The sequence below is a fragment of the Typopeltis vanoorti genome, chromosome 7 (assembly GCF_054136105.1).
Source record: "Typopeltis vanoorti isolate ZY-2024b chromosome 7, IOZ_Tvanoo_1.0, whole genome shotgun sequence".
In the NCBI taxonomy this organism is placed as follows: Eukaryota; Metazoa; Arthropoda; class Arachnida; order Uropygi; family Thelyphonidae; genus Typopeltis; species Typopeltis vanoorti.
Genome location: NC_143555.1, coordinates 15503549 through 15529722, shown reverse-complemented (window position 1 = coordinate 15529722; position 26174 = coordinate 15503549).

Sequence of the window (26174 nt, the reverse complement as noted above, 5' to 3'; positions counted from 1 at the left end):
TTCTTGATTGCATGTTCTACCTCCTTTCTTGTGAGTAGAGTGGTATCTGTTGTTACGTTTAACTTAAGGTGTCGCGAATCATCTAACATGTTAACATTATCATCATCATAGAAGTCTGATAAGTACTCCACCCATCTTCCATTTATCTTTTCCTTATCAGTGAGTATGTTTCCATTTTTGTCCTTGATGTTATCAGACTGTGTATGTTTTGCTTTTCCATTAATGCTTCTCTGATTTTGTAATTCTTCTATCTCAGTGCACTGCCTATTTATCCAGTTTTCTTTCAATCTTTTACATAACTGTTTGATTCTTTTATCCACAGTTTTATATCTTAATCTTTCATCTTCATTTGCTCCTCTTTTCTATGTTCTCCTTTCATCAATAAGGTTGATTACCTCTTGAGTTATCCATGGTTTTTTCCTTTCTTTCTTCTTGTTTATTGAGGTGGTTTTTAGCAGATGTTATGATAGCTGCTTGTAGTCTATTCCACTGAGAGGATTCATTTTCGTTTTGCATCTGTGCAGACAGCAGTTCTGAAATATTTTCATTGAATTTTGATTTTATTATTGGATTTTATACCATTTGCAGATCCATTTTAGAGGTTGATTTCTTTTAAATTTTATTGTTTTCAGGCGAATATTCATCTTCATTGAGACCAGTCTGTGATCAGATCCACAGTCAGCACTTGGCATCACCTTTGAGTTCCTTATTCCATTGAAGTAACGTTCACTACAATATAGTCTAATTGATTTTTGTATCTTCCATCCTGACCTTCCCATGTGTAATGTGCTGTTGGTTTTTGCTCAAAAATTTGCTTATTTAATTACTTATTTTAATTGATTAAATAATGTAATTTTATTGGTACACTTGGATTAAATATTTACTTTCAATCATTTGGTATGACATTTATATAAGTGTTAACATTTTATTATTATTATCAGATCTGGTTGGTATTATTATAACCATTAGATCTGCTGATCTGGTTTGAAGTGATTAGATCATCTGCTCTCTAGTCAAACAGGCTATGAGTTTGAATCTCACTGTGCATTTAAATGGCTTGTGAACATCTTAGGTGCAAGTTGAATTTCATTACTAGGTGTGAGAGTATGCACCTGCTTACTGAGGTGGCTTAAAAAAGGGCTATGTTACTTAATACCTCTAGATTTTTTAATAGAGACATATCACATCCATTAGCAAGAAAATTATCAATGCTTCCAAAACAGAATTTTAATGGGCAAAAAGCAGGAAACTTGCAGCCTATCCAAACAGCAGCCATGCCTTTTGGTCTCTTGCCAAAGCAGTTGGTCATAACTTTTGCCCTACACTATTCTCACCCCCTATCATACCCAGATGGCTCAATTGCAACATCACCCACAGAAAAAGCTAATCTCCTGGCTTCATACTTTGCCTCCAATACATGCATAACTGACAGTGGCAAATGCCCCCATTCATTCCAACTGCCCAACATACACTGCCCCCTGTATCCTTATGCCAGAAAGAGATCATAAACTTGTTGTATAAATTAGATACAAAAAAGGCTCCTGGTCCTCACGACATTCCTCCAATTGTCCTGAAGGTCTGTGCAGCAGATTTATATCCTATCCTATGCTGTCTGTCCATACTCACTTACTCCACTGATATATATATCCCAAAGCCTGGAAATTGGCCTATATTCAACCCATTCCTAAAAAGGGTGACAAATCACTGCTATCTAACTACTGCCCTATCTCACTCACCTCAGTCCTATCTAAAGTGATGGAGAAAACCATCAATTCTCAACTCCAACTCTAACTTGAAGGTACCCAGCTATTAAGCAACCACCAGTACAGATTCTGTCAATGCTGATCAACAGGTGATCTGCCCTCATATATCACCTCATCTCTGGACAAATGCCATGGAGAAATTTCACGAATCCCAAGTGGTTGCACTTGATATCTCTAAAGCCTTTGACTGGGTCTGGCACAGGGGCTTACTAAGCAAACTCCCATCATTTGGACTGTCTCAGGATTTCTGCAGATGGATTGCCATCTTTCTGTCTGAATGCACACTATGTGTGATGGCAGGCAGCTCCCTATCCTCTCACCATCCAACTAATGCTGGGGTCCCACATGGTTCAGTTCTCTCACTGACCCTCTTCCTTCTGTATATCAATGATCTACTTCAGTTGACCTCCAACCCAATATACGGTTTTGAAGATGACAGCACATTGCACTCCTCCCTTTCATTTGATAAACCTTACCCTACACAACTCACTTCAACCCACAGAACATCAACCACAACTTCCCTTAATTCTAACCTCCAAGCCATCCTCTAGTGGGGCTCAGATAACCTCGCCAACTTCAATGCTAATGTTGGAGGTTTAATGGATTTTTTACAGCACTCAGAAGTGTTGTCTGAGTGTTGTAAAAAATCCATTAAACCTCCAACATTATGTCTTCACAGCACTTAAGCCTCTATACACGAACTTCAATGCTAGTAAAATCCAGTTCTGTCTTATTTCCCACAAAAAAGAACCATTTTCCCCCAGTATTATTGATAACACTCAAATTCCCAAACAAGATGAGATTTCTCTTCTTGGAATTATCTTGACATCAGGCCTCTCCTGGCATAAACACATCACAACCATTGCATACTCAGCTTCCGAAAAACTAGGTTTTTCCTTTCGCACAAGACATTACTTCATCTCTAAACAGCTGTTGACCTTATACAAATCACAGATTCTCCCAGCTATCGAATACTATTCTCACATTTGGAGTGCAGCTCCTGAAAGCACCCTCAAAATGCCTGACTCAATACACAGGAGAGCAATTAGACTGATAAATGACCCGTCTCTTTCACTTCTTCACTTTCACATAGATGTTTAGTCTCTGCAGCGTGTATATTCTATAAATATTTCCATGGAAAATGTTCATCTGAAACAGGATCAATAATTTCCCCACTCTGTACTAAGCCCATTGGAACACATACAGCTGCTGCCCAACATCCTTTCACAGTACACCTTGAAACCCACAATTCTTTTCCTCCTCCTTCATCCTACTGCTGTACTGTGGAACAGTCTTCCCCCTGACATGTTTCCCAAGGAATACAATATACAGGCCTTTAAATTGAGTGCCAACAAGTTTCTCCTTTCCCAACCCACTACCCATTTACGGTATAGTTCGCCCACCACTTCTAGGTCCCTTCTTGGCTTTGTGCCAAGAATAGTCGATTCATGCTGAAGGGGAGAAAGAAATGAAGGATGTACGAATTGGTCGCCAACATGCGAAATCACGTGCTTTCTTGTCTGTCGCTGTACTAGTACTAACTTGATTTTTGTTGTTCTCTTTTTGCATTATTTTTTTATTATTAATTTGTATGATGGATCCAGTACAGTCAACAAGTTCTATTGTTACACGTTTCAGTAGCTCTTGCAAAAGAATATTGAATAATGTGCTGACATTCTGCGAAAAAGAATCGTCAGAAGGCCGTCTTCTTGTTCCCCTTTCTCAAGTCATAAAACGTGCAAGTGCAATTGCGGGCGTATCGGGGTCGACTGTTAAAAAATTCGTAGGGAATCAAAAGGTGAAGGTAAGCCAAAATTTAAATCTCCTAAAAAAAAAAAAAAAAAAAAGCGCTAGAGTAAAACCATCGAAACCGTAGCTTTGAATGATTTTGATGTAGACGTTATAAGAAGAGCTATTCACGAATTTTACGTATTCGAGAAAAGAGTGCCAACTGTTCCGAAATTGATTCCTGTGCTTAAAGAAAAAATTAATTTTCCTTGGAAAAGAGAAACTTTAAGGAAAATACTTCATGAAATCGGATTTTGTTTTAAAAAGTCCCATGAAAAGGAAACTTATCATGGAGCGAAGTGACATTGTTTTATGTAGAACGCAGTATTTGCACGTATTAACACTCTACGTACATTTTTCCAACTGTTATACAAGCAAAATAGTTACACTTTAAAAACAACAATGTTCGTAAAAGAAAAGCTAAATTTTCCGACCTGTAATAATAAACAAACTCAGTTTGTTTATTATTACCTCCCAGAAGACAGATTGATTACCCTATTATCGGAATCGATTCTCCTTTTTCTGACATGCGCAGTAGTTTCGAGGGACCTCAAATCGGTGGGCTAACTATACTAAAGTACAGCCAACCTCTCATATATGGACCAGCATAAAAAAAAAAAAAAAAAAATCACATCCATAGCCTCCTCAGCCTCCAAAAATTTGCTTTCCCTGATCACTTAGGTCACCCACAGCCATAATGTACTGAAGACTAGTAGCTTCTGATGGGTGTTATTTAGGTTTTAAAAAAAATTCAAAGAGGTCAAAAGACTCATCATCATTATAAGAGGTGTCTTCCAAAAATACTTGGAAGACAACTCTTACATCATTCTAGTACTAACTTATCGATTCCTATGCTCAGTGTTGATTCATATGCTTAATATCATTAAATCACTATCAGATCATGTCATTGAACGATACGTTATTACTCTTGGATCATCTGGAATGTGTTAAGACCTTGTAAGAAAACCTATTTTTATTAACTTTAGACTGAGTGATTCAGTAATGTTTTATTATTATTTCTGCAATTCATTATTGTTGATACTCTTCTTGGTTTAAATGAAAGAAATTTCTTTGACACTTATTTGCATTTTGCTATATATCATTGTCTAGTAGCTCTATAAGGATCATTAAGTTGAACAGCTCATTTCAAAACTATTAACATTCACATAATCCGTTGGTCTGGTTGGCCGAGTGGTTAGCGCAGTGTTTGTCAACCTTTCTAAGCCCAAGGACAAGTAAAATGCCTAAAACAATTCTACCGACCACTAAGTTATGTAATTTGTTTTTAAATTTATGTGGGGATTACCAACATTTACAACATATACATATAACATTTACATATTTACATATTATATATACTTATGTGTATATATATATATACATACAGCATTTTACATATATATATAAACATTTACAAATACTTTTACTTCCAACTTAATTATGTTGGAAGTAAACGATTAAATGTGTATCATCACTGAACAAAGTTTTAATTTTTATTAAACAAATAAAAGTATCAGTTTCTGATTTGCTGTGGGCAAATGAATGGGTATGAGAGTGCCGTCCCATTGATACCCCTATTCATCTGCCCACAGCAACTTTTATATTGTATATGTCATCCCCATTCATCTGCCCACAGCAACTTTTATATTGTATATGTATCCCCATTCATCTGCCCATGCTCATGAAGCTAGCCACACAAAACTTTTATCTTCACGCACTCTCTGATTCGACCTGCAACATGTAAACTGTTCCATTTGCTAAGTGCCTTGTGAGACAAGGGGAAAATGTTGCTCTTATCTTACTCCATTCATCATAATACTGAATACAAACTTGACAGCCATGGATTCCATCATGGATGGCATCCCTTGTCCTGTCCAAACCATCCCCTACATGTACCCAAAAATTTCATTCAGAACATCCCAAAGCTATTAATGACCCACCCCCCAATCCACACACATACACTTCGGGCCTGATATGAATCGTCTTATTTCCCTAAGGAGTTTTCCATGACCAGCAAAAAAAAATTTAAGACATCCTGTTATGTGAAGTCCTTCCCGATATCTATAAACAGTCCAACCCACGATATCAGTCGCAAAGTGCCATCCACATGGTTGGGCATTTTTCTGCCACTGACCGTATGCCGTATATACTGTACGCATGTGATTTGTACTAATCGTGTTATGATGATGGTGGTGGTTTTAATCATATCCCACCCTGTTTTATTCAGAGGCACAACATTGGTCATTGTAAATCTGGCAGATTTATTAATCGTGTGGTGGTTTTGTTTATATCCGTCCTGTGTGCTGCTTGTATTCGTTACATTGTGATGTGTGTTTCTGTACAATCCACTATACAGATGTTGTTGTCTGCATGCGACAGATTCGGTGTGCTTGGCCGCATATTCCTGCGAGCGACTGTAAGAGATACGGAACTTTGCTAAAAGGGATACAGGCAGCTATCCTCCTCACCAGCAGAACTGAGCTGAGCCTCACCGTGATGTCACTTTGCGTAACTTTCGTTTCGTCCCCGATTTTGGAAATGGATTAATTCCAGAATCAGTAACGAGAATAATCGGAAACTGTAGTCCAAATAAATAATATGATATAATTATGTTACTACTTACTTTTAATGAGATGGTTCAGCTTCTTAGCTCTTGCAGAGTTGCTGGATATCTGGCTCAATTTTGGTCAACTTCAGTCGAAGATCAGCACACACACACACACACGCACACACAAAGACGATTTCTGTATTTTGTTTTTATTTGAAGGAGCAATTAAAATCCTTTCTCACAAAGATAGGTTGTAGAAAACTGCATGATGATTTTGAGTGCTTCAAATAATTCGGGAAATTCACTTCTCACTGAAGGCGAGATCCAGAAGCAAGTCAAACCAAGATCACCGAATTGCATTTTAAGCCCATTGTCACTTGAAAACTCAATGAACTGTTCTTTTTTAGATATGAGAGGTTGTTCTCGTGGCTATAAACCTGAAATAGATTTCGAACTCACAGAAATTTCTTATAAAAGTTATTCGGAAAATATATGTAAAAATTCTGTTTCAGGGTTTTGATGTGGTCACAAACCCTTTCCAGAAACTCAGAATCAACAAAAAAATCATTTTCCACTAAAAAGGATTCCAATGTTAGAAAAGGCACAAATTATCTGACTTTTAAATAACTAATGCACAACACCAGTTGTTGTTTTTTCTCAAATGCCTTTATTTTGTCGAAGCTATCAAGAACAGGTAAAGAATTTCCCTGAAGGGAGAGATTTAATTCATTTAATTTTGAAAAAAATGTCTGAAAGGTAGGATAGTGTTGATAACCATGCTTTGTCAACAAGGAGTGATGCAAAATTAGAATTACGTTCATTTAGAAACAATAAAACTTCGTGCCTTAATTAAAATAACCTTGTTAGTAATTTGCCCCTGAAAAGCCAGCGAATTTCAGAATGAAGCAAAGGTTGTGTATATTCACTGTCCATTTCATCGCAGAATACTGAAAATAACCTGTTGTTTAGCAGGCCAGCCTTAATAAAATTAACTAGCATTACAGCGTTGTATAGCACAGTTTTAAATTCTGATGGCATTCCTTTGGAGGCCAACCTTTCCCTATGTATGAAACAATATACGCGATTCATATCCGTAGCCACTTCCTTGACCATAGAAACAACCCTTAACTATGCCTGCTTGTAAGAGCGGGAGCTCCATCTGAACAGAAGCCCATGCATTTTTCCCACTGGATCCCTTTGTATATTATGTAATTATTGAGAGTGTGAATATTTCTTCTCCAGTTGTTCTGGATGACAAAGTTCTACAAAACAGAATATCATCATGAATGTTGCTATCATGCGCATATCTTACATAGCATAATGACTCTTCTTAACTCTTTCGATTAACTGGGATTCTACGTCACCTGCCATATCATTAATTCTGCAACTGACAATGTCATTTGAAAGAGGAATCAAATCAACATCTTTTAGTAACTTGTTGCCAAACTTAGTTTTTACCACATCTTTTATACCTGGAAGTAGCAAATTTTCCCCGATAAAAAGAAGTTTCCCTATTTTTGCTATGTACAAACTTAAGAGATAGATGTTTCCAGTACCTTGCTATTAATCGAACCCATGGCCGAGACTACTATATCTTTCCCATGATTTAATGTCCCTAAGTGTTGCTGAAAAAATTCAGTTGGCTTATTTTTCACGTCACAATGTTTAGTTTCTAAATGTCGTCGGAGTTTTGCAGGTTTTATGCACTCGTTCGACAACACTTCATAACACAAAACACATTGAGGTTTATGTTCACTCTCATCTCCACACCAAGTACATCCGAATTCCAAATATGAACTGTTATATTTCCGACTGTATTTTTTCTTTGAACTGCTTGTTTCTTCTACTTTAATAGTACTGTATTAGATTTACCTCACGTTACAACACGTGTATAACAATTAAGGTTAGCATCAACTGTTTTATTTGCTCTACTTTCAAAGTTCTAGTTCTAACCCACTTTTCCATTATTAAAAAACGTTTCCGAAAAATATATAAATATATAAATACTGGTGGTAACTCACACATACTTTGTCCAAGTATCACTTAGCACTTCTGAAGGTATACTGAGCCTTGGAGAAGGCTCAGTATACCTTCAGAAGTGCTATACCTTTTATTATTGAAGAAGGGAAACCTTCAATAATAAAAATCAATAAACAAAGCATTTGGTTGAAATGTGGATAACACGTGTTCACTTCACATCTAACAAAACAGCAAGAGAAGGCAGAAGCAAATAAAACTATATTATTGTTCACTTCACCCGTCTTTTATTATTCGTCATTCTGCAGCTACAAATTTAGCAGCAGAATGACAAATAATAAAAGAGGAGTGAAGTGAACAACAATATTATTATTATTATTATTATTTCGGCTGACTCCAGGAGTCCTTAGACTCATCGAGGAAGGCCCTAAACATCATGTCCACACAACTATGCGATTACATTCTCACAGTATCTATCATACCTTGCCTTGAACTCGTTCACCGTCATAGCACCCACAACAGACTCTGGCAGCTTATTCCACTCATTTACCACTCTAAAAGTAAAGAACCCAGCTCTAACACCCCTGCTAACCACACTCTTGCCCAGCTTCCATAGGTGTCCCCTAGTTCTCCCACCACCAGTCCTGATCTCAAAAATATCCTCTGAATTAATCCTATAGAATCCCTTTAGCAATTTGAATGTCTCAATCATATCTCCCCTCCTCTGCCTATCAACTAGTTTCTGCAACCCATAAATCTTCAACCTGTTCTCATATGGTTCGTTCCATAGACCTGTTATCATCTTAGTCACTCGCCTCTGGATCCTCTCCACCTCCTCTCCATCAAGAAAGAACCGACGTGACCAAATCTGGGCACAGTACTCGAGATGAGGTCTTATCAAGGTTCAGTACAGAGGTACAATAACTTGCTTGTCTCTGCTCGTCAAGGTATTTTTCAACAACCAAGTGAGTTGATGAGCTGATTTAGCTACTTTTGCAGTGTGCCCCCTAAACTTCATCTCCTTATCCACCAACACTCCCAAGTCCCTGGCCTCATCAATCTCTTGGAGTACAGTTCCACCAATGTGGTATACTGCTGCTAATCTTTTCACCCCAAAATGCATAACCTTACATTTTGTCACATTAAATTGACATCCATTCTCCTTAGCCCAGAACTCCAATCTATCTAAGTCATCCTGCAAGACTTTGACATCTTCTGCATTCACTATTGCCCTACCCAACTTTGCATCATCAGCGAACAAATGAATTGTTCCACTTAGATCCTTCCCTATATCGTTAATGAACAGATTAAACAGCAGTGGTCCAAGAACAGAACCCTGCGGCACACCACTAGTCACAGGCCGTCTTTTGGACTCTACTCCTGAATAAACTACTCTTTGATATCTCTCCATCAACCAACCACATATCCATCTCACCAACCCTATATCCATTCCCATATGTTGTAGTTTAAGGATTAGTATTTCATGTGGTATCCTGTCAAACGCCTTTGCCAGGTCCAGCAGTATCACTTTAAACCCATTTCCCTTATCCAGTTCAGCCGTCACTTTGTTATCAAACTTGAGCAAGTTACTGAAGCATGATCTACCCTTCACAAAGCCATGCTGTCCCCTGTACAGTATCTCGTTTTCATCAATCCATTCCTGTATTTTTCCCTTGACTACTTTCTCTAAGACCTTGACAACGACTCCTGATATGCTGATCGGTCGGTAATTTGCAACCGTAGCCTTGGATCCTCCTTTGTGCAGTGAAACTATTTTCCCCTCTTTCCACACCTTCGGGACTAAGCCAGACCTGAGACTTAGATTAAACAACATGGTCAAGGGCATTGATAATTCTTTAGCCGCTTCACGCAAGACCCGTGCCGGTATACCATCCAATCCCACAGATGTGTTCACATTAAGGTTCTGTAATAAACTAGTCACCTCCACTTCATTCATCACTATTCCTGTATAAACTAATGGTTCCTTCACTTTTTCAATGTCACCACCTGAATGATATGCTTTTGCAAAGTGCATGCTCAGTAACTCCACTATATCGACTGATTTAGTGACCTCCTTACCATCGTCATTCCTTAAAATCATTTTGCCGTGTACAGTTTTTTTCTTGCTTGCAGCATATTGAAAGAACTGTTTTGTATTCTCTTTTGCTTGCAAAGCTCGTTTCCTTTCATAATCTGCTTTTGCTTTTTTTACCACACTCGTTACCTTTCTGGCCTGCACTTTATACCGTTCGTGTGCCTGCAGGTCACCCCTTTCTTTAAATTCCCTCCACGGTTGTTTCTTTTTTTGCAGCTCAAGCTTAACGGTGTTATTCATCCATTTAACCCCTACTTGTTTTACTATTCGGACCCTAGGTATACAATCAGCCATTACCTCCTGTAAATGCTCCTTGACCACATCCCATGCTCTATCGACGTCCAGCCCTTGCAGTTGTACATGCCATGGCACTGATCCAAGCAATCTCCTAAGCTTGTCATACTTGCCAGCATGGTAATTCCACATATACCCTGTCTTAATCGAAAATTCCACACCTTTAGCCACCTCCCAGGTCAAGACCTTATGATCACTCTCACCAATAGGTGGCAACATGGTCATATTCATTACAGTCAAATTCTCAGATGCTATTACCAGGTCAAGCACTCTCACACCCCTAGTATTTTCAATTACATGCTGTCTCAGATAGTTATCCCTTAATAATTGAATAAAATCCTTTTACTTCCTCACATGTGTCCTCTCCTCCTTCCAATCAATGTTACCATAGTTGAAATCCCCCATAATAATTACCCTCCTTCCACTCATTTCATGAATTTCCCTATGCATACTATCTCCACCATCTATTCCATCACCTGGTCTATAGTTTTTAATATAGTTTTATAATATAGTTTTGCTTATAATATAGCTTATAATATAGTTTTATTGCTTCTGCCTTTGAAGATTCCCATGCTATTTGTTGGTTTTTTAAGTCTCCATTTGATTTCAATAATTTATACTTACTTATTCAATTTTAATTTGTTTTGTTTGGATAATTAAATATATATATATATTTATTTAATTAATTTAAGTCTGCCTGAGGACCACCTGTTCCATCGTCGCTGACCATAGGTTGAGAAACACTGGGTTAGCATATCCACTCTTCAGCCAAAAGGCTGCAAGTTCAAATCTTGCCATGAGCACAGATGTGTGTGATTGTCTGTGAAAATACTAGTGGTGATGGTTGGCGGTAGATGGTGTTGATGCGGTTAGTCATGGTTGGCGGATTGAGTGGTGGAGACAGAGAATTGTAGAGTAGGTGCCCTTCCTCGATAGTCTTTGGACTCCCTGGGGGTGTTATAATAATAATAACGAAATAATAATTATTGCTTCTCTTTGCGTTTTTAGGAGCATAATGTACTAGTGCTGTAGCATAATGGATACTCTGCAGCGCTGGCTATAATTGAGTGCATGCAGTTGTAAATGCTATTTGATTCTGTAGCTGATTTCCAGAGGTCACAGATTTTCAAGCTGTTCTTCTTGTTCAGCTTTGATTACTTGGCATATCTATGATAGGATTATTTGAATAATAATATTATTATTACCCTGAGACCCCATGGAGTCAAAGACTTATGTAGGAGGTCCTTTGTCATAAACACAGCTCATCATACCACACCTTAAACCTACAAAACTTCTCTCAGACACCACCCTCTCAAGCAAGGCATTCTAATCATTCACAACTCTGCATGCAATACTTGCTGCATACAGCTTCCAGTGATGACCTCTGGTTTTACCCTGATCTCCCACTGCTATCTGTAAACCTCTTCAGCATTGATCCTATAACAACCACTTATTATCTAGTAGGTCTCTGTCATATCACCCTTCTCCCTCCTATCCACTAGACTGGGGGTATGCAACCTTTATAAGTGTGCGTGACAAAATCGCCTAATCATTGATGCAAGGAGTACTGCTTATGATAAGTGATGACTTATGTCCTCTAAGAGTGGAGACTTTGAAAGGCAGTGACACTAATGATTTTGAAAGCATGTGGTGTGAGGTAGAGATGGCAGGATGGGATATTTAGTGGGGTGTTGCTACAAACCAAGCAACACAGAGGGTTGGGACCAGGAGATGTTTAGACAGTTGAGCTTGGCAAGTGCAAGAAGAATGATTGTTATAGGAGAATTTAACAACATATAATTGGAGAGAGGAAGATGCATGTAGCAATAAGAGAATGGAATTTCTAGAATTCTTGAGGGACAAATATCTTAGGCAACATGTAACAGAGGGGAACAAGAGGTTCAAGAGTTTTGGATTTGGTCATAGCATCAGAAGAGTTGATAATAACTGAGATGACATCTCTCCCATCAGTTGGAGAGAGTGACCATGTGGTTTTGACTTCGAAGATGAATAGACATGCAGCAGTATCAAACAGACGAGAACATATGTGGAATTATAAGGCAGGAGATTATAATAGTCTTAGACATCAACTTGGGGTAGTTTCAGAGAGGGAGGAATTCGAAGGGATATCATTATGCTTGGGAAATTGTGAAGGAATATTTGTTAGCAGCAATAGTAAACTGTATTCCACAAGTGAACAAGAGGACACAATTTGGTGTAAAGTGGATGACAAACAATTAAACAGGAACTGCATGTGAAAAAAGAAGCTATGGAAGAGATATAAGGAGACAGGTGAAGAGCAGATGCATGAAGAATATAAGACACAGGTGAAGAGCAGATGCATGAAGAATATAAGACACAGGCCAGGAGAGTGACTAGTATGGTAAGGAAGACAAAACTGGAATATGAGAAGAGATTGGCCCAGATCCAAAGAAAATCCTAGGAAATTTTTTAGCTATGTGACTAGTAGAAGGAGAAATGACTGTGGAAGATTTACATTGTGGGATAAAAATGGGAGTAGAGTGACTGATGTAAAGGACATAGTGGAGTTGTTCAATGAACACTTTATTAGAGTATTTCATCCTGGAGGAGTAAATTTTAATACTAGAGGGATAGGGCAGGTTCGAGGTTTAGAAGTGTAGTAGGGGAGTGTGTTCCAGATGCTGTAGCTGTGGGACTGGATGGTATTTCACCACGAGTTTTGAGACAATGTGCTAAAGAACTGAGAGCTCCTTTGACCTGTATTTTCAATGAAAGTCTGGCTATGGGAAAGGTGCCCAGAGAATGGAAGGAAGGTAAGATAGTGCCATTGCGTAAGGGTGATAGCAGACTAGAAGTGTCTAATTATAGGCCAGTTTGTGTGTCATCAGTAGTTAAGATCTTGGAGAAATTAGTTAGGAGCCGTATACAACACTGGCCAGATGAGGATAATGTTATCTGTGAGAGTCAACATGGATTTGTGAAGGGATGCTGCTGTTTTAGTAATATAATTGCCTTTTATAATAAAGTGATAAGAGCAGCTGATAAGGGAAAGTCTTATGCCTCAATTTTTTTGGATTTTGCAAAAGGCATTTGACAGGGTGCCACATGATAAGCTGATATTTAAGTTGTAGCACATGGCTACAACTAGATTCAGGAATGGCTCTCTGATAGGTATCAGAGAGTTGTGTATGGTGGGGCAGTTTCAAGGAGCAGAGGGTTACAAGTGGGGTCCCACAGGACTCAGTACCGGGATGTATATTGTTCAACCTTTATATCAGTGACATTGTCAGTGGATTGTAGGAGGATATTTAGTTGTTTTCAGATGATGTGAAGCTGGGAAGGGTTATTAGTAATAGTATAGATGTGGTAGCCCTGCAAGAGGATTTGAATAAGTTAGACAGATGGGCAAATAAATGGGGGTGTCGGTTTAATGCAGCAAAGTGTAAGGTCTTGAGGTTTGTGACACATCGATGGGATGCTGCATACTCTATTGGAGGAGCTATATTGGATGAAGTAGGGGGAGATAAGAGATCTGGGATTGATGATTGACAGAAACCTGAAATTCAGGGGACATATTGCAAAAGTGATGAAGGTAACACAGAGGATTGCTGCAATATGAGAAGGATGCTGACCTGCAGAGATAAAAGAGTTATCATTCCATTGTATAAGACCCTGATCAGACTACACTTGGACTATTGTTCTTAGATTTGGCCCCCAGGATTGGAAGGGGATAAATTAACTGTCGAAAGCGTACAAAGGCATAACAGAGATGGTTTCAGGACTGTACAATGTTAGTTATGAGGATTGACTGAGGGAATGTGGACTACAGATTTTGGTGGATAGAAGGAGAAGCGATATGATTGAGACTTTTAAACTGTTGAGAGGCAGTTACAGGGTTGATGCTGTGGTGTTCTTTTGTTTGGTTGAACAGTGGGGAGGAGTGGTGACAAGGGGCCATTCCTGGAAGTTACGAAAGGAAACTGTGAGCAAGAGGGTGAGGAGTGGTTTCTTTGCATGGAGTGTGGTTGAACTGTGGAATGCATTGCCTGATAGAGTGGTGAGAGCAAGAATAGTCGATGAGTGTAAGAGTGGTATGGTAGACTTTGTTTCCTGATAGGGACCTCCTATGATGAGTCTTCATAGACTTGTGTTTCCTAGGAAGGACCTCCTGCAATGAATCTTTTGACTCCTTGGAGGCCTAAATAATAATAATAAAAATATTCTCATGTGCCAACCAAAATTTTGGGGAACATATTATTATTTGGTGTGTTTTAAGTATTGGTAGACCCTTTTAAAATAATCAAAAATCACAGAATATTGTAAGAGTGATTGTAAGTCATGTAAGATTGAATGAATGTAGAAATTAGCGATGTAATTTTTACTTAAGTTCTATCCTGTTGATAGCGTGGATATTTGTTATTTGCCTTTAAGTGTAATTCTAGTCACACAATTTAAAGATACAATTTTTAACATCAGCAAAAGAGTAAATGATAATTCTGAAATTTCTTGTTTTTGTTTTTTTATAAAGATCAATCAGACATAAGTTTCTTCAAGTTTTTCCAATATATTACAGTGCGCAATCTCATAATTGTTTTACTTGATTAAAGATATTTAAATAAAAGATATTTATCTTTTATTAATTCTTAATCCCTTAAGATTAATAAATAAAAATTACAGATAAAATAAAATGCTATTTTACTTACATAATATATTAAATAGAAGTTAAACTTGACTATTTTTTAGCAGAAAGCATCAAATTAAAACTAGAGAAAGAAAATTAGTGGACGTTTTATTTATTTAGCATCAATGAGACTTCTGCTGCTGCATCACTAATGATAGATATGATAGATAATTTATATCAAGTTTATATTTTACAACCTTTAGAGATATGCATGTGCTACTGGTTTCATCTACATGAATAATCCTTTAACGAAACTAGCATCTGGATACTTAATGAATTTTGCAGTCTCTTCTTCTTCTCTGAACTTAACAAATCTTAGAGAGAACTGGTCAACTGTTCACCCAATGACATTTGAAAATAGCTTTGAGGACATTGGTGGTTCGTTCTGTCATCCTTTTGGAGATCACTGATGTATTTTTTTTATGTTTGGAAAATATCTAAATCTCTCACTGTCTACGTCCCTCTTAAAAACTCTTAGTTTCATTTCAAATGCCTTTATGTCATCAAATATAACCTCAAGAGTCTTACCAGAGTCCTGTAGTTTAAGGTTTTAAACTACAGTTCAAGTCATTTAAATATTCCCAAAAATGTGCAATAAAACATCAGTTTACAAACCCACACAATGTCATACTTTATAAGACATTTTTGATTACTCAAAAAGAGATTTATCTCACCCAGGCATTCAACAAATCATTTCAGAACAAGACCTCGAATAAACCAACGAACATTGTTGTACATTATTAGTCCTTTGTACACTGAATCCACCTCATTCAATAGATTCTGACATTGTCTTTTATTCAAGGTATGTGTAGAAATGTAATTAAAAACTTTGGTTACTGTTTGCATCACTTCGTGAAGTTCCTTTAGGCCAGCTTTTGCACATAAAGTCTCTTCATGTATGATACAATGAAAACTCATCAGTAGATGACCGACATGTTTTGCAAACAGATTTACAAATCTTTCTTCCTAACCAGTCATGCACCATCTGTTGTGACGATACCACTTTTGAAATATCAATTTGCTGAATAGATAATTCTTTCATAGCTGTTTTACATACAGGGTGTTCGGGATAAATTTGACATATTTATAATTAATTATATTTTTCCGTAAGTTACATGTATTAACACACACTTCTCTTCATTTAAAAGTTTGGACCCTTCTTCATTCATATACAAGATGTCAGAAAGGATGGATAGCTGGAACCCACCTGAATCATGGAAGAGAATAACTTGTATCATGATGATTCGTGCCCGCCATCAAAATAAGGATATTACGACTGCTGCCCAATGCTCCCTGAATACAGTAAAAACAATCAGGCATGAACTAGAGACTTGCAATGGTGACTACGAGGATGTAGCAAGAAGAAAGATCCCTAGCAGACGATCTGATTGCGTTCGTACAGCAGAATTCCTCGCAAATCTGCAGGAACAGGTGTTGAAGAACCCTGGCATTGGAATTCGGGCTTTGTTCGTGGAGTTGCTAACTGTAGTCAAGCCCTGGATAACAAGGGTAGCCAATGGTAGGCCGTATGTATGGCAGCAGGATTCGGCCCCTTGCCACACCTCTGGGAAAAGTCAAAAATGGTTGTCTGAAAATTTCTACGACTTCACCAGTCCAAATGTTTGGCCTCCAAACTCCCCAGACCTTAACCCCATGGATTATTTTGTATGGGGCGCAGTTGAAAAAGACACCAATCGCACTTCCAGTAATACAAAAGCCCAGTTAATGGATAAAATTAAAACAGTTTTTGCGGCCCTTCCCAGGGAGACTGTAGCATCAGCTTGTTCGAGGTTCCGAAGCAGAATTGAAGCTGTGATCGATGCTAATGGTGGTTATTTTGAGTAAATCTTGTTGATAGTATTGTAATTAACTCTGCCTGTAATGTTTTTTTGTCAATTCATTAAATTTAATAGATACAAAGAAGATTTTCTTTTTCCTTACGAAACTGTCAAATTTATCCCGAACACCCTGTATTATTTGAATAAACTAGACTTATGGGCAAATAAATGGGGTTGTCAGTTCGATACAGCAAAATGTAAAGTCTTGAGGTTTGGGATCCATCGATGGGAGGATGCGTACTTGATTGGAGGAGCTGTACTGGAGGAGGTAGGGGAGACAAGAGATCTAGGGATGAAGATTGATAGAAAACTGAAATTCAGGGAGCATATTGTAAAGGTGTCGAGGGTAACTCAGAGGATTGCTGCAATACTGAGAAGGACGCTGACCTACAGAGATAAAAGAGTTATCATTCCATTGTATAGGGCCCTGATGAAGGAGATAAATTGACTGTGGAAAGGGTACAGAGGCAGATAACAAAGATGGTTTCAGGACTGTACCATGTTAGTTATGAGGATCGGCTGAAGGAATGTGGACTGCAGAGTTTGGTGGATAGAAGAAGTATAGGTGATATGATCAAGACTTTTAAACAGTTGAGAGGAAGTTACAGGGTAGACACTGGAGAGTTCTTTCACTTGGTGGAATGGCAGTAAGGAGCAATGACAAGGGGAAATCCCGGGAAGTTACGAAAGGAGGCTGTGCTCAAAAGGGTGAGGAGTGGTTTCTTTGTGTGGAGGGTGGTTGAACCTTGGAATGCATTGCCTGAGAGAGAGTGGTTGGAATGGGGACGGTTAATGGGTTCAAGGAGTGATATGATAGACTTTGTATTTCCTAAACACAACCTCCCACGATGAGTCTCTTGACTCCATGGAGGCCTGGATAATAATAATAATAATAATAATAATAATGTTTCAACCCCATTGGTAAGCTCAGGTAATGTTACAAGGTTAATCATTTCTTTGCATACTTCGTCAATCCTACAAATCCACATATATACCCACTTTAGAAAAACTGATAAATTTTTTACAAAACAGGAAAAATATATAAAATGATGATAAAGAAGTCATGTCACGTCTGACTGACTGGCAAACGATGCAACAACTGCATGGGACAAAACTTGTACGTCATTATATCGCGAAAATAGATGACTTGGAAATAGGTTGTTTGTTTCATTTTCTTATTACTAAAACAGGTGGTAGTGTTTGTTTCTTTATTGCATTTTCATTTTGTATCGCTCTACTTAATAAAACTATATTCTATTAAGTTGAAATATACAACTCAGCAAAGATGTTGGACATGCATTTATTTATTTAATTCTTTTTTAAAGTGAGCCATGGGTTGCTTGTTGGAAAAAGTCATTAGCGTACCATGTTTGGCACGTCTGCCAAGAGTTCCACACCCTGCACTAGACTCTGGAATTTGCATCTTTTGAACCTTTCCTCATATTCAACATTCGAGAAATGAAACAACCTTAGTTAGTCATCTTGGGACCTTTTCCAGCATCTTTGTCCTTTTGAAAACCAGGTGACCAAATCTGTGGATACTAGTCCATGTGTGGCCTAATCAGAGCCTTATTCAATGGAACAAGAATCTTCTTACTTCAAGTCAGTGTCGTCTGCATCATTGCCAGAATTCGTTGTGTTGTCCTCCAAATTTTGGCAATATGTTCTCTAAATTTCAGATCCTTATCCACTATCATCCCAAGATCTCTTATTTTGTCCACATTCAACAATATATATCCCCAACAAGAGTAAATTCTACATCCTATCTTTGTTTCCCAAATTTTCAAACCTTACATTTTGCAACATTGAACTGACATCCCCATTTCTGTGCCCATGCACTCAATCTATTCAAGTCTTCTTTTAAGGCCACAACACCTTCTCTGCTCTTTATAGTTCATCCCAACTTTGCATCATCTGCAAACTGAATAACCCCATTCAAATCTGCTGATATCATTAACATACAGGTTAAACAGCAATCGCCCTCTAACAGATCACTGAGATACACTAGTGACTTTCCCTTCCTGGATATTGCTCCCCCATATACAACTTGCTGATACCTATCAGATAGCCAGTCTCCGATCCAGTGCACTGCATGATAGTTTGACTATCAACCTATCATGCAGTAATCTATCAAAAAGCCTTTGCAAAATCTAAGTATACTACTCTTTGTCCCTCTCCTCTGCCCAAGGAAGCCATCATCTTATTGTAATAAGTAAGCAGATTACTAAATCATGACCTCCCTTTAGCAAATCCATGCTTTCCATAAAACAAAAATACCATTGTTGTCAACCTAATTCTAGATTCTGGTTCTCACCAGCCTCTCCAGCACCTTAACTAGAACACCTTACACACAGATAAGCCTGTAATTTGATGCTTGAGTTCTATTACTTCCCTTATGAAGGAGCACAATCTTGCCCTCCTCCCACTCTTTTAGAACTCGGCCTAGTGCAAGACTCATATAAAAAAAAAATATGTTAAGGCAGATGCCAACTCCCTGGCACATTAATTCAGAATGTATGTTGATATATTATCAAGCTGGCCAGCCTTATTAACATCAAGTTTACTCAATTCCCCATGTACCTTTTGCTCACTTTCAGTCAGTCTTTCCTCATCATCATCATCATCATCAACTGCTCTCAAACTTTCCATGATGTCACATTCACAAGAATGAAAGACCTTTATGAACTGCTCATTAAGTATCTCCACGATAACTTTTGCAGCAGTTGTTCTTATACCATTTTCTTTAGTCTTTTTTTTTTTTTTTTTGCAAAAGTTTATTTTTGCAGGCTACATATCAAAAGAATTCCCTAGGATTCTTTTTGGCTTCATTAGCTAACTGCTGCTCTTACTTTACTTTTGCCGTCCTTACCAACCAAGTCACCCTCCATGCCTGTTATTTGTACTCCTCATGGAATTGATTATTTCCACGTACCTTATTCTGCCTCTATAATGCCTTTTTCATATGTATCACATGCTTAATCTCTTCATTCATCCATTTCACACCTACCTTATTTAATCTTCTGACCCTTGCAATACATTTAGACATTGCTTCTACTAGACAGTTCTTGAATATCCCCCAAACTGCATTGATCTCCTTTCCAGCTAACTCCTCATTCCATGCTACACCTGAAAGCTGTCTCCTGAGCTCCTCATAGTCACCAGCCTTGTAGTTCCTTATATAACCTTTCCTCACAGTGATCCTTAAACTGCTGGCAACCACCCAGGTAATCACTTCATTTGGAAGGTGATTTGACACCTCATTTATAATTACATCCTCTGATGATATGATCAAATCTAAGATCCTTAATCCTCATGTGCCCTCTGTTACATACCATCTGAGGTAGTTGTCCCTCAGAAACTCAAGAAACTCATTTTCTTTACTTCCAGTTACTATCTCATCATCCCAGTCTATATTGCATAATTAAAAGTACCCATAACGATCATCCTTTTCTTACTTGCATGGGTAATTTGATTATACTTTTCATGGTCACTACCATGTGCATTACCCAGTCTATAACAACATCCGACTAAATATTTCATTCTATTCACCTCTATTTCATACTATACTGCCTGAAAACCACTGGTCCTATTTCCCTCTTTCGTCAGTAGCACTTCCCTTGTCTTTTTATCCTTTCTATCTTCATGAAATACATCATACACTCATCCAACCACTTCTCACTTATTCCAACAATTCTTGGGTGAGCAGACTCAATTAATACAACCATTTCATTTGCCTTGTTTCTTATGCTTCTAGCATTTGTATACAAACACAGCAGGCTCATTTCTGGATCTATTGCTAGTTCCACTGATACCACTTATTCGATGTGACTTCTCCATGCCTAATTTGAGCCACTTCTTTTTCTCCTTATTCATCTTAGAAACTTCTTCAAATCCACCTGTTATTTCTTGATCCCAAGTCATCCCCTCTCCTTTTTGTTTACACACCATTCACATCCTCTTGGAACATCAGCCTTTCTCAAGCTGTGTTCCCCTGTCCACCCTGAGCCTTACTGTTTCCCTGTGTCTCTTGCAACCTGTTCTCTCATTCTCTATACTCATGCCACTCACATCTTCATTCATAACCATCTCTTCAATCTCTCCTGTCTTATTCTCCCATTCTTCCACATCACTTCCCACTTGATCAGATTCGTTCTCTGCACTCACTTTTCTACCTCCCAGCAGCAGTTTTTCAATATTATGGATGAATGATCGTTGTTGTTGTTGTTAGCTAGTTTGGTTGATCTCATGCATAAAATATATTTCTGACCAGCTAGCTATGCATTCACATCCCATATAATGGGTATATATTCATGTCTTCAGGTTAAAGAGGTTTGAGGATCACTTAGGAGTCAGAGCTAACCTCCACATGACATAAAGAGAAATGGAGTACTGACCATAGCTCTTGATCTAGTGTCTAATCTTCCCCTTCATATGATGTGTCCTATTACGTGTCACTTTGAATACTGAACAGTTAGGCTGGCTTACCGGGACTTAATCAAACAGAATTTTCTGTTGGCTAAAACTCATGATGGTACAACATATGGTATATTTTGAAGGCTGGCTGGAGCATCTTCTGATTATACAAAGCCCCTTTTGTTTTTGTCAGGGAAGCATGATGAACAGCGTAAATTCAGGATTCAGAACCAGAATAAATTCAAAAGATCTGCAAATAGGATGCATCAATATATCCATGAAAAATAAGAGAAGAAAGCAAAGGAATAAGAAATATCCTGTTGACATAGTTGGTGTTACTAAAAGTAAGATGACTAAAATGGGCACTATGGATCAAGGAAAGTGAGATAACTATAGTATTTAAAGTTAACATAAAGGTAACTTTGTGAATGAACTAATTTCATGTGGTGGCAAATTTCAAAATGAAATATTTAACAGTGAGACTGATTTGCACCTATTCCTGCCTATTTTTGTGCCATTTCTTCTTTATCTAGAAAGGAAAAAGAGGAATTTTTCAAATGATTGGAAATGGTAGCTGATATAAAGAAACAGGAAAAGCTGGCTCTTGATTAAGGACTTAAACAGCAGAGTAAGAAATTATGTATTAGTCCTTAGGTGTATAAAAATTTGTGGAATTTGGAGAAAAAATGCTAATAAAAGCAAGAATCAACTAGAATCCTTCTGAAGACATGGACTTCCCATTACTAACACCATGTTCCACAAAAATGGGTATAAATTCACAAGGAATTTATACCCAAAAATGAACATAAAACAAGAAAAACTTTATCAGTTAAATTATTAATAGAGAAGTCAGACAGAAAGCTGAAGTTTAGAGGTCATGATGCATAGGCAGCCAAAACAGTACATCTGATGATGTAATTCTTGTTGATAGGCTTATATGTTGGTAACACATGACTATTAAATTATTTAAGGAATTTACAACATATACTGGAATATTAATTAAAAGAAACTTTAATAAATACCTCCTATCTGATGATGTAGCTGTTGAAAAGCATATTGACAAGCAAAGATAAGGAAGTTATTATTCCCCTTTATAAGGCTTTATATAATGCCACATCTGGAACCACTGTGCATAGATTTGTTCTCCAGGATTCTCTGTGAAAGAAGAGGTAGTGGAGAGGATTCAGAGGTGAATGACCAAGATTGCATCACGTGTAAGGAATGCTTCTTATGAGAAAAAATTAGTTCTGTGAGATTTGACAACTAGCTGATAGGCAAATAGCAATGGACATGACAGAAACAATAAAGAGGTTATAGGACACTGAAGACATACAGTTATAGGTTATAGGATTTTGCAACACATGACAGGAAGGGGAGAGAACAAGAAGTTATCCTAGAAACTGTATATGAGTATGATTAGCAAGGATGTTAAGACTAGATTTTTTGTTTGGATGATGATTGGATGGAATGGGCTGCTGGAGGTGGTTGTGAGTGCATTTTCAGTGAATGAGTTCAACGAGAGATGTGATGGGTATGTGAACAGTGATTAAAGATAGTCTCCCATAATTAGTCTTTGACTCCATGGAGATGCCTGAGAAATAATACTAATGACTGATTTTTCTCTTGTGTTTTGGATAAACTGTTGTAGCCTATTGATATGTTTCTTAAAGAGTTGAAAGTTGTACTTAATGGGAAAAACAGTATGATAATAGGGATAGGTCCAAAGAATAAAGGTGGATGGAATGAAGGAAGATGATGAGAAGTATGTTTGGAGTTGGACAGAGTATGGGTATTGGCGAGTGACTGCTCTAGTTCTTACAGGGTTAGAAGAAAGCGGAGCAATGGCAGTGGCCATTTCATAGGAGCAGTGCCCATGAAAGTACCTATAGAAAAGACACAGTGGAGAAACAGAGCACCTGTGGGGAAGTGACTGAAGAGAGTCTGTGAGGGAAGGGTTATCTATTAAGTGGATTGCCCTTCTCTGAATAGCATCATAAATCTCAACTCCAAGTGTGGAAACTATATTCAAAAGTTGGTTAGATCTAAGATTTATATAGTGTTGAGAGGAAGAGAAGTAATGTTTTGAGTGGAAAAGAACACCAAGCTTTTTAGAGGCTGAGGAGGCTATATATTTAATATGCTTTCATCAGGATAAATTGGATATGACAGTCACCTCAAGAAGAGAAAACTGATCTTGAAAGAAAATTGGAATTTTTCAAAAGTAAGAGGGAGTGAGGTATGATTTTTCCTGCAGGGAATAAGGCAGGTCTGAGTTTTTATGGCATTGAACTGTACTAAGTTATTTCACCTCATTTGAGTATGTTGAGGATATCAATGTTTAAGTCATTGGTTCTGGAAGATTCTGAAGCTTATATCACTTGAGTACTACAGGGTTTCTTTAATGTGTAAGAAAATTGAAGAGCGCTGTCATTGGAAAAGCTGTGAATAGGATTTGAAGTCAGAGAGAGAGAAAATCATTGATGTAAAGAAGGAAGATCATGGGTGCAAGTAAAGAACCCTGGTATATTTAAAATCGTATAATATTTAAAATATTATAAATTCCGCCCCCAACAGTTAAATCAATAAACTTAAAAGTTTATTGATTTAACTGTGGGAACGGAATTTAACTGCTGCTTAGAGGAAGTAAGTGAGGACATTTTAGGCCTATCTAACTTTTTTTGAGACTGAGGGAGCAGTTCTTCCTTCTCCAGAGGCCAGTTAGAGATAGCTGGCCCAAGACTATCACTAACAATATCCGGCATCAGCTGAAGAGCAGCAACTAACAAGTGACACCATCTTGTGGTCCCTAAACCTAACACTATATATTTATTGTCTGAGATAGTGTGGGTTCTACGGTCGATCTTCTATTATTATATTTCAGGCCTCCATGGAGTCAAAAGACTCATCGTGGGAGGTCTTTCCTAAGAAACACAAAGTCTATCAAGACTTTGTGTTTCTTAGGAAAGGGGAGGTCCCCCCCCCCTAAGAAACACAAAGTCTATCATACCACTCTCTATTAGAAGAAACCAAAAGTTTGGTTACATTACATCGATGATATTTTCGTCATTTGGTCGGGAACGGTGGATGAGCTGATTGCTTTCAAAGATTATCTGAACAACTTACATCCCAATATAAAATTCACTCTTGAACTAGAACAGCACAAAAAGTTACTTTTCCTTGATATCCTTGTCGAAGTAAATGAAGAGGGGAAAAGAGATTATCCTTCTCTGTATATACAGAAAACCTACCACAATGGGAAGAATTGTAAATGCTGCTTCATACCACCATCCATTGCAAAAGATAGGCATAATTAAAACTTAACTAGACACAGCTTACAATGTATCAAGCATGCCAGTTAAAAGGAATTAAGAACTGGAACGGTTCTGTTTCACGACCTGGAACAGAACCTAGCACTTTGAACCCAAGACAATCAGAAAAATTCTTAATACATCTCCTGCAACTCCCTTACTTCAACAAGATTTCAAGAATGTGATCACACTGCCTTACATCAAAAATGTCATGGACAAAGTGGCTGCGTTGCTCTGTGAGTACAACATAAAAGTGGCTTTTTTACCTTTACAAACAATATCAAGATTCCTACATCTACCAAAACCTCCACATCACCCTATGAAAAAACCGTCTATGAGAGTCATTGTTCTTGTGGCATTTGTTATTTAGGCCAGACAGGAAGATAAGGAGAGATCCATGTGGCTGAACATGTAAGAGAAGAGAGGGAGAGAGAGAGAGCATAAATCAGGCTTGACATTCCACACAACCATTACTGGCCATCAAGTACCCTGGCAACAAACAAAAATCTCATATAAATCAATTAATAAAACAAACAATATCAAGATTCCTACATCTACCAAAACCTCCACATCACCCTATGAAAAAACCGTCTATGAGAGTCATTGTTCTTGTGGCATTTGTTATTTAGGCCAGACAGGAAGATAAGGAGAGATCCATGTGGCTGAACATGTAAGAGAAGAGAGAGAGAGAGAGAGAGAGAGCATAAATCAGGCTTGACATTCCACACAACCACTACTGGCCATCAAGTACCCTGGCAACAAACAAAAATCTCATATAAATCAATTGAATATTAATCCAGCATTATTTCAAAGCTGAATGTAGAAACTATGAAAGTTTCATATTAAATTTGACCAGAGACTTACATGATATTACTCGCCAGCATTTACTAGTTGCCCTAGTGCAGACTTTATAGAAGACATGATCGCTTTCCCAAGCGTCCATATATTTGTCTTCTACTGGTCCATTTTGATAAAGTTTCACTGGCCTGACAGCTGTTCTGAACTGGTTGGTTCTTCTCAGAGACCAGGCAGAAACCTTAAGAGAGCAAACACTCTCATTCAATACTAAGGAACTCGAAGTGTTGGAGAGGTGTATTTTTCGTGTGTGAACTCTTGGTTGTGCATAAAGTATTTACCGAAATAAAGAGCCAAAAGACTTGTGGGAATAGGCACTTGGGAGAAGGGGGAATACATCCGGTAATGCTGAATTCATTGGGATCTGGAGGAGATAAAAATAGGTATAGAAACAGTGATAGTGCCTTGATTCTTTATACTAATGATAGGAGTATCAGTAAAAAAGGAGATTAATTGGTGGAACTGACAGCATCAGCCTCTCCAAAGGTTATTGGGATCTCTGAGACATGATTGATGGAAGATGATATACTGATAGGAATAGAAGTAGCAGGGCATAGCATTTTTTTAACAGGATAGGAAAGGAAAATGCAGTGATGGAGTACTGCTTATGATAAGTGGTGGATTATGTCCTC